We start from the raw sequence: 9257 nt of genomic DNA on the forward strand, positions 1-9257 counted from the left end.
ACAATGAAATGTAGTTTAAGAATTCAATTAGCCAAACAGGCCTTATTAATTTTGGTCTTTTTTTAACATACTGATTGACCATTTACACTCAGAACTAAGGTGTCATGTAGGCAGTATAGATGTATAAAAAAATAAAGTGTAACATAACAATCTAGCATCATATTGCTAGTAGCAAGGGTAGCGTTGCTTGGTAAATTTGTGTGTGTGTTTTTTTAATTTGGCTAATGGACAATTTTTTTTTGATTCAAATCTAAATAAAATGTTATTATCTCCGTATTACTTACATTGTACATAGAATATATACTACTTTGTAAGTCTTTGTACATGAGAGTTGTCTGTCAAATCTTTATTTCCGAATGAATGAATTGCATAACAATGAACTGAGCTCAAAGCAAAGCACTTTCATAATACACTTAGACAAAGAGCTCAATCCAGTGATATACTTTGTACTAATTACAGGTCCTTCACCGCAATCATGAACATCGACCAAAACCATATCTCAATAACATGCCATACTACATGGTTGGATCTGAAACAGAAAGACATACATTTTATTGTATCTTAAGTATATGCATTGTATACCGGTTAAAACTTTCACAAATTTGTGGTGAAAACATTCAGTATCTATCAACTATGTGGTATATAGTTCTGATCAACAGTTTCATGGTAAATGAGTTGTAGTATGCTGTTTGAAGTTTGCAGTATATTCAACTTTGACTTCTTTTTCAGGTCTGCAATCCATATAAAAATCAGTATATGTGGTATGATTGCCATTGAAACGACTATCCACAGAGGTTAAACTAACAAAGTAAATGTAGGCAACTACACAGCCTTCAAAAAAGAGAAATAAAACAGTCCAGACATATAAATACGCAACAATTAAATTGAGAAAAAGAAATGGCCTGATTTACAAATTATAAACAACAGGTTTGACCCCCCCCTAAAAAAAACAAACAAAAAACCAATGTTCTAAAGTAGATAAGAAGATGAAGCCTTTTCAACTTATAAAGGGGAATCTGGAGGGGATTCAGTACATTCAAAAAACTTTTCTTGAGTAGATACATATAAAAATTACAATGTGTAATATATATGTATAATATAATTACCAATGCACATGATGAGACAACTATCCACAGAGGTTCAAATGACATACTAAGTAAAGGCAACCATATATTAGTATACAGCTTTCAAAAATGAGGAAAACTGTCCCGATTTGAAAAATATCCCCCCTAAAAATGAGATATTTTAAGGCTTTAAAATAAGTATAAGATGTAGCCTTTAACACTTATAAAGGGTGTGTGTGGGGGGGGGGGGGGGGAGGGGACATTACCATAGGAACAACTTTTCTAAAAGATGATTCCACTTATTTTCAATGAATGATAAATATTGAAGTGTATCTCAGGCATCTTATGGAAACAGACTATTGTATTGAGTCGGTACATCTATACATTTTTGTTTAGGGTCAATCGAAATCGAATTTTATTGCCTCTCTTATTGACGTCTAATCTTTAGCTTCTGGAATTGCAGTCCGGTTTACATGGTTTATGGCCATATGCAAAATCCAAGCACCGAGACATTTGGCCTGATATGCTGCATATAGAAATGAACATTATAAACAAATGAACAACACTGCAAACTTAGACCGAAAAGGATTAAACACGTTATAACAGAACTGAAACTTTGATTGTCCAGATTCGAGAGATGTAAAGACAGTTCTAGGTCAATATTTTCACAACAAAAACAAACATTTACTATATGTTAATATAAAATATATGTAGAGTGGTGGGCGCATATTCGCCATGGACACAAATTCACTGTTTTGCATTTGTTTCTGTAAAATGTGTGTGCCTTTATCCAGTACTTGCCTAAATAGATGATAAAGTTTTTTTTGTAATGTTTGAACGGTTGCTAAACCTCTTTACCCCGTTTCCAAGGTTTTTCGCACTTATAAAGAAATATGCAGGCGTTTTAAAACAATTTCTTGCTATTATGCAAGATTTATATAGCAATTATGCGCAGTCTTACAGTAAATATTAGTGAGAAAAATAGTAAGGAATGATCTTTTTAGCTTTTTTATGTAATTACAAACATTTGTTTTTATAATATACCAGGATAATGAGGATGGTCATATCATACATGTCATACATTGCAGCGAAAATTGTGTCCACCATGGTACACGAAAAACTTGATTTCCTCTTGAGTTTGAGTCCATTTGTAGAACAATTAACCAATGTTTTGAAGATAATTTCTTTATCAAACATTTTTTTCATATAGTAAAATTTCTGAAACCTACATAAAAATTCAAAATGAATGCAGGTCGGATATAAGTGGGAATGAACGAATTATGTAGCGAATATGGGTCACTTACTCTACTATTTTTCAAAATTTATTACATATGTTTACAGCTTGTCACATCAATTTTTAAGTAGTTTAAAAGATTATTGAAAAACAAAACAATGAGATGTGGTGTGATTTCAAATGGGACAACTATGCAGTGATGTCAGCAATTAAAAACAATTGAAACTTGTCTGTAGTATATGTCGATTTGTTTTCTTTGTCGTTAGTCCTCATTGACATATACTCATATGTCATTTATCAATATGAATAGGAATCAAATTCGTCATAGTAGAATGACTTGAAGGACCTTACAAACCGCATCCTTTTCTTCATAAAATTTTCACTGCAGGTTTAAAACTATAAATTTGTTGAAAAATATCTAACGGAGTCCAAATTATAATACTATCAAAACAGTTGGCTTTACTTCTTTATTTTGTCCATTGTTGAAGACTGATTGTTGCCGTCTGTATATGTCGTTTTGTTTTCTTTGTCGTTCGGTCCTCATTGACATATATACTCACGTCATTTATCAATATGAATAGGAATGAAATTCGTCAACGTAGAACGACTTGAAGGACCTTACAATCCGCATCCTTTTCTTAAAAAATATGGATGGAGTTGGTGGGACCTCCCCATTTCTCGATTCTACTGTGATAGTTGAGTTTGGCAAATTTTTACACCGTCATTGCTAGGATTCAAACTCCTGGGATTATATCTATTAAAACACTTTACAGGGACATCCAGCCATTTCAAAAAGGAGGGGTCCCAACCCAGGACAAAAGGGGGGGGGGGGGGTTCTAACAATATGTCCCCATTTAAGATGCATTAATCGTCCCAAAAAGGGGGGTTCTAACCCCCGGAACCCTCCCCTGGATCCCCCAATGCTGTAGATGTATCGCAGTATCATGTATATTTTTAATAGTTGGTAAATTCAATATGGCAGTATGGTATTTCATTAAACAAACACATACAAACATACGTTTATCATGTATACGACTCAAAATGTAAACAACCCCTAAAATACAATGTTATCATGGTTATTTAGAAAAGGGTAGACATCTTAATATCCCTAGAGATCAGAGATATTGCAAATTCTGTAATGAGGACGAAAAACACTTTCTTCTCAAATGCCCTAAATATAACTTTTATAGAAACAAATATTTTGACTTAATGAAAACCAATTCAGAGTGGAAAGATACTGTTAAAGATGACATGCTTAAACTTAAAATAATACTAAACCCCACATCTCACAGTCAAATTAAAAATACAGTTTCCTTTATAAGACAGTCATTAGAACTGAGGACTGGAGACCCAAAACAATAATTTGAACTGATACATTTTGTATTTTAATATTGTATTGTGTATTTTTGTATATATGTTATGTTTGTCACAGATCATGTTTTTGGTTTATATGGCAATAAAATTATTTGATTTGATTTGATTATATATATGGAATCGTCAACAATGTAAACAACCCCTAACAGCCTAATATAGAATTCGCGAATACACGGTTTCCGCTGATAATGTAAGTTTAGATGAAATACATATAGATATGTCTATAAATAGCTGATAAGTTTTTGTTATGCTGTATAGCCAGTCAAGGTCGTTAAAAACTTCCATTTGTTGTTATGCATCGGCTTCAGTTTTGATTAGACTACATCATGTACATAGAGAGGAGACTAAATGTGTACAAACCTGATGTCAAATTAAGATGTAGAAAATGTAATCACATTCAATCCTTTGAATTCATGAAAAATACAAACGCATAGAACAATATATTTTCACATGAAATAGGCATTATTCCAAATTTATACAAATAGCAAAATTCTATTTATGTCAACTTTGCCTAATTTGTTGGAACCTTAGTTCCAAATAATTTTTAAATTTTTACCGCGGGGAATCTTTGGAAAAATAATATCTTCGTATTAGTATAACATTTAAAAAGTAAAATCACAAAAATACTGAACTCCGATCAAAATTGAAAACGGAAAGTCCCTTTTAAATGGCAAAATCAAAGGATAAAACACATCTAACGAATGGACAACAACTGTCATATTCCTCACTTGGCACAGGCATTCTCAAATGTAGAAAATGGTGGATTGAACCTGACATTGTAGCGCTAAACCTCTCACTTTTATGACAGTCGCATCAAATTCCGTTATTTTTACAACTATGCGTGAACAAAACAGACATCATCGGTAAAATAAGAAATATATTGAAAGTAAATGAAACTTAATATCTATGAAATGTTTCAGAAAGTGTTGGCTTCATATGGAAATGTCATGATTGTGCGGAATGTAACTAATTCAACAGCAGAGTATTACACGTGTATCGCAAGTAACGACGTTGGAACAAGTCAAGTTAACATATTTCTTAAGGTCACCTACGGTATATATCTTTTTTTCTTATAAGCACTTTGAAGCGAAAAAAAGTGCAACAGGGCGCTATGGCCATTAAGCAAAATTATTTGATTAGTGCATCGGACTTCTAATACAAAATTTCCTGGTTCTATCCCCGCTCCTGGTAGAAAATGTTAGGGACTACATTTTCGGCTCTCCCTTGACACCATTTGCGAGTATGGTCTTGAGGAAACGACGATAGTCCATCGGAAGGGGACGATACATGGCTGACCCGTGTAAAGAGAGAGTCATATCTCTTACACGTAAAAGACACCCTTGTAGACTTCAAAAACGAGTAGGCTAATGCCATAACAAGGCAGCACTCGCACTCGCAAAGTGAAAAGGGATAACTATAAGTTGCAATGACTTGTTTCCCAATCTACTATAAATATATATATGTTTAAACTAAGCAAAATTATCAAATGCAATAGCACGTAAAATAACAAAAAAAAAAACCCAAACGGTTTTACTTATTGTTTTAGCAAACCATACATGTAAGCTACCATTTGTTAATAAGCGTTTTTAATGTCTTTTTTTATTCTTTAGATACACCAAAAATAGTAACTCATCAGAGAACAGCTGTCATAATGGTAGGGCAGTCTCACAGTTTTTCATGCACGGCAATTGGACATCCAAAACCGTCAATTAATTAGACCTTCAAGTCAGTAAGTTTACCTTTCGTTATACGTGATAGTTTGATTTATTTTGTCACCCTGACGGAGGTCGGACGACATATTGTTATTGTTCCATTTTTTTTTTATTATGGCACCCTCAAAATAAATATCTTCGTAATAGTATAACATTTAAATGAAACTTAAAATCTATGAAATGTTTCAGAAAGTGTTGGCTTCATATGGAAATGTCATGATTGTGCGGAATGTAACTAATTCAACAGCAGAGTATTACACGTGTATCGCAAGTAACGACGTTGGAACAAGTCAAGTTAACATATTTCTTGATGTCACCTACGGTATTTCGGTGACATATTGTTATTCTACGTATCATACACAAGTTTCACATTTAAGTAACGTTTTCCCAAAAACAGGAGGAAAACTAAACCTTGAATGATTAACTCTTGATGTATTTCATGCTTACAAACAATTTATGCATTATTACATGAAAACTCGATTTAACAATCAATGCATATATCCGTAGTGTAGTGGTTAGGGCATTGGACTTCTAACACAAAGGTTCCTGGTTCGATTCTCGTTCCGGGATGAAAATGTCAGATACTGAATTATGGGCTCTCCCTTGACACCATTTGCGAGTATGGTTTTGAGGAAACGATGCTTGTCCGTCGGGTCTTAAACAAATATAAAATATTAAAGATGAATTAACAAACACATGTCACTAAACAGATAAAATAATTGAATACCAAGAGCCTGCATGACCAAATAGTCAGTTCAATTGGGAAGTGATAGTAAAAGTAAACTTAAGAATCGAATAAATTAGAAGGCAGGTGTTATGGAAGTTTAGTAATAAAAACTGTATTGAATACCAAAGACTATAGTTTATAAATCAGATGTAAGAGTTATACATGTTATATTTATAACGGTAGTATATATTTATAAGTATGGATGTAATAACGATTGTCATGAACATGACCTGAGGATATTAACACATTGTTTTTTGCACAGGAGACAACTTTAATGCCTTCCAATCAACTGCACCAAGGGGGACAATCACTGACTATTTTTGCACAAAACACACTTGAATCAGGAACACTAACGTGTACTGCAGTGAATGAATTTGGATATGATAAAGTTTCAGTTGCAGTCATTTTCAAAAATCGTATGTATTAAAATTGAACTAATGTCGATATTCCTTTAAAAATACCAAATAATTGGGAAAGAGGAAAAAATGTTTGAAACTTAAATTTTGTGTGGATGACACTTTCAAAAATGAATTCTAAACGAATCTTACATAACCTGTAAAAGGTATTAAATATTTAAAGATGGTGTTTGTTTTTAAAGAAAGAAAGCATCTTAAAAAATGATTCAAGTAAAATCGATTTTCGTACAAGTAAGGCTTATTATTCAAACGGGTTGCGATTGTAATGTGAAGATCGAAGGCCCCTTTTTGATACGTATATGATAATAGAACATTTAATATCATGTATTTCAAATGGTTCCTATAAAAATATGTTCAACCAGGAGTTGTAGTATCTCTTTTGAAATAATTAAAGGTCAATGCAAACTCGAGATTCATATAGTTAAAACAGGAACATAAAATGTTGCATTAGTAAAAGTTCTAGTTTGGTAAGATACAATAAGGAATCTCCTTGATATGCAACTTGAAAAAAAGGCGGCATGCTTATGATTTATGTATCTATTTCTATGAAAATTTGTATAATAGAACTTCTTCTACTTATGGAACGTACATTCCTTTTTGCAGCAAGCAGTACAGGTTTTGGCTAATTAAGACTATAACTGGACGATTGGCGATCATTTAGGAAATATCTGGAATAAGAACATTGTTTACATATATCATCATCAAGCATCAGGAAGAGCACAGCATACATAGATATAATCCAGCTATCAGTTCCTGAGATGTGATGAAAAAATTAAAACCCTACATTAATTTCGCATAATTTTTTCAATTATTTTTATAATAAAGAAATATTAATGTTTCTCGTAGTTCGGTATTTTATTTATTTTACTGTGTACAGATACATTTTCGTTTGACATTGCATTGTCAGTTTATTTTCGTCTTCGGCTACCGAGACATAACACAAAGTTACAAATAAAAACAAAGGAAACACAAAGGGAACCAGACAGATGCAACGGCAGGGTATGTGCTCCTGTCATGAACGTACGTAGAGACGCTTTCAGTCTTTACTCCTAATCACCCTGCTAAAGCAATGTTTCTGTTAAATGCAACCATGTTATTGAATTCCATAAAATACCATTATGTATGCACACAATAAATAACTTGAGACATGTAAACGTTTTTTGGTTAAGACACAGGTTATGTTATTGGTGAAGAATAGAAAAATAAAGAATGAAAACTGAAAAAGATAGTGGAAAAAAATCAAGGGGAATTCAAACTCATAAGACTGCAATTAATTGAAAGAAACATGCAAATAATCAAACATCGCTTTCCTTCTTTAAAGGCACATTTTTCGATTTCCTTATCACCTTCAACATCATTGCATGTTACATATACATCATGTAATAAGTCGACCTTATCTCTGGCCTCTTTTGGGACAGCTTTTCCTAGAGCATCGGACACAGCACCAACCTCTCCTTTCAAACATTCTGTGACATCATCTTTTTGCATGCAGTTGTCGACGGTTGATTCAATTTTATCTTTTACTCCTTCGATATCGAATGTTTCGACAACCACTTCAGTAGCTAATGCTTTGAGTGGCTCAAACCACTCGTCGTCCTTTGAGAGTCGTCTCTGTTTAATACTTCTGGCGTTGATTATTCATTATGCTAATAATTAAAAAAAAGGAAAATGAAATGTTTTGGAGTGCCCTTTTTGAAATTATATTTTGGTTCAGTATTTTTGTTATACTTTTTCAATCTATCTTTTAAGTTTGAAGTAGTATAATGTATCTAAAACATGTTTAGTATATAATTATTTACGATATAAATTATGTCCTTTTTGAGAAGAATATTTAATGAAAAAAAATTACCTTAGCTTCAAATTTTGTTTCTAGTGTTTTGATCAAAATGGACCCTTGGGTTGAATCCAACAAGTCTTTTCATAATTGATATCAAAAGTAACCCATTTTTTCTTTACGGCTTTGTAAAGGACGTTGAAATCTCATGTTATTATTGTTATGTCACATTTCTTTTTTTAGATAGTTGAAATTACAAATAATTATATTTATCAAAGTTGAACATATATCGATGCAAGTTTGTTGTGTTTATGCTATTTATAGATAGGTCTGTTTAAATATAAAGTATGCGGGTAGAAATTATTGCACAGGTGGTTTGATACCTTTGATAACTATTGATAGTAGTTAAAGTTATTCGAGTTATTGCAGTCAAGTGTTCTAGAGTTTTTTTCCAAATAAATAATTAAAAAAAAATATTTATTTACAATTTATTTACAGGTTGATAGTCCAAGACGGGTCGCACATATTATTGCCTGAATAAAGTTGCACTTGACTTTAGATGCTCTTCAACTACGTACTTTATTTGGCCTTTTAAACATTTTTTGATTCGAGCGTCACTGATGAGTCTTTTGAAGACGAAACGCGCGTCTGACGTATATGTTGTATTTTTTTTTATCCTGGTATCTATGATGAGTTTATTTGTTAGTGCCTACTCCCAAGTGTATTATATTGATAATGTTTTATGTTCGGCTGAGATTAAGATTTAGAACATAAATATAAATAACCCTCACCCTCAGCGGTCTAGTGATGTAAAAAGGGAGGGGAAGTACTTTAAAAAGACAAGTTTGGCATGGCAATGTGAACATGTATTGCTCAGTCAGGTGTGTCTATGTGTAATACAACCATTGATATTCCCCTATTAATCTTTGTTAAATTTTGTACTTTTCAAAAAAATG

General features: G+C 32.5%; 1 long non-coding RNA gene across 1 annotated transcript; it reads left to right on the forward strand.

The window, feature by feature from the left end:
- The first annotated feature begins 3293 nt into the window (after window positions 1-3293).
- Window positions 3294-7365, forward strand: LOC139497100 (uncharacterized). Its single transcript, XR_011657679.1, has 3 exons — window positions 3294-5401; window positions 6374-6527; window positions 7131-7365. It is a non-coding gene; the product is annotated as an uncharacterized lncRNA (long non-coding RNA).
- The last annotated feature ends 1892 nt before the right edge of the window (window positions 7366-9257 follow it).

Source organism: Mytilus edulis, chromosome 12, assembly GCF_963676685.1.
Source record: "Mytilus edulis chromosome 12, xbMytEdul2.2, whole genome shotgun sequence".
Taxonomy (NCBI): domain Eukaryota; kingdom Metazoa; phylum Mollusca; class Bivalvia; order Mytilida; family Mytilidae; genus Mytilus; species Mytilus edulis.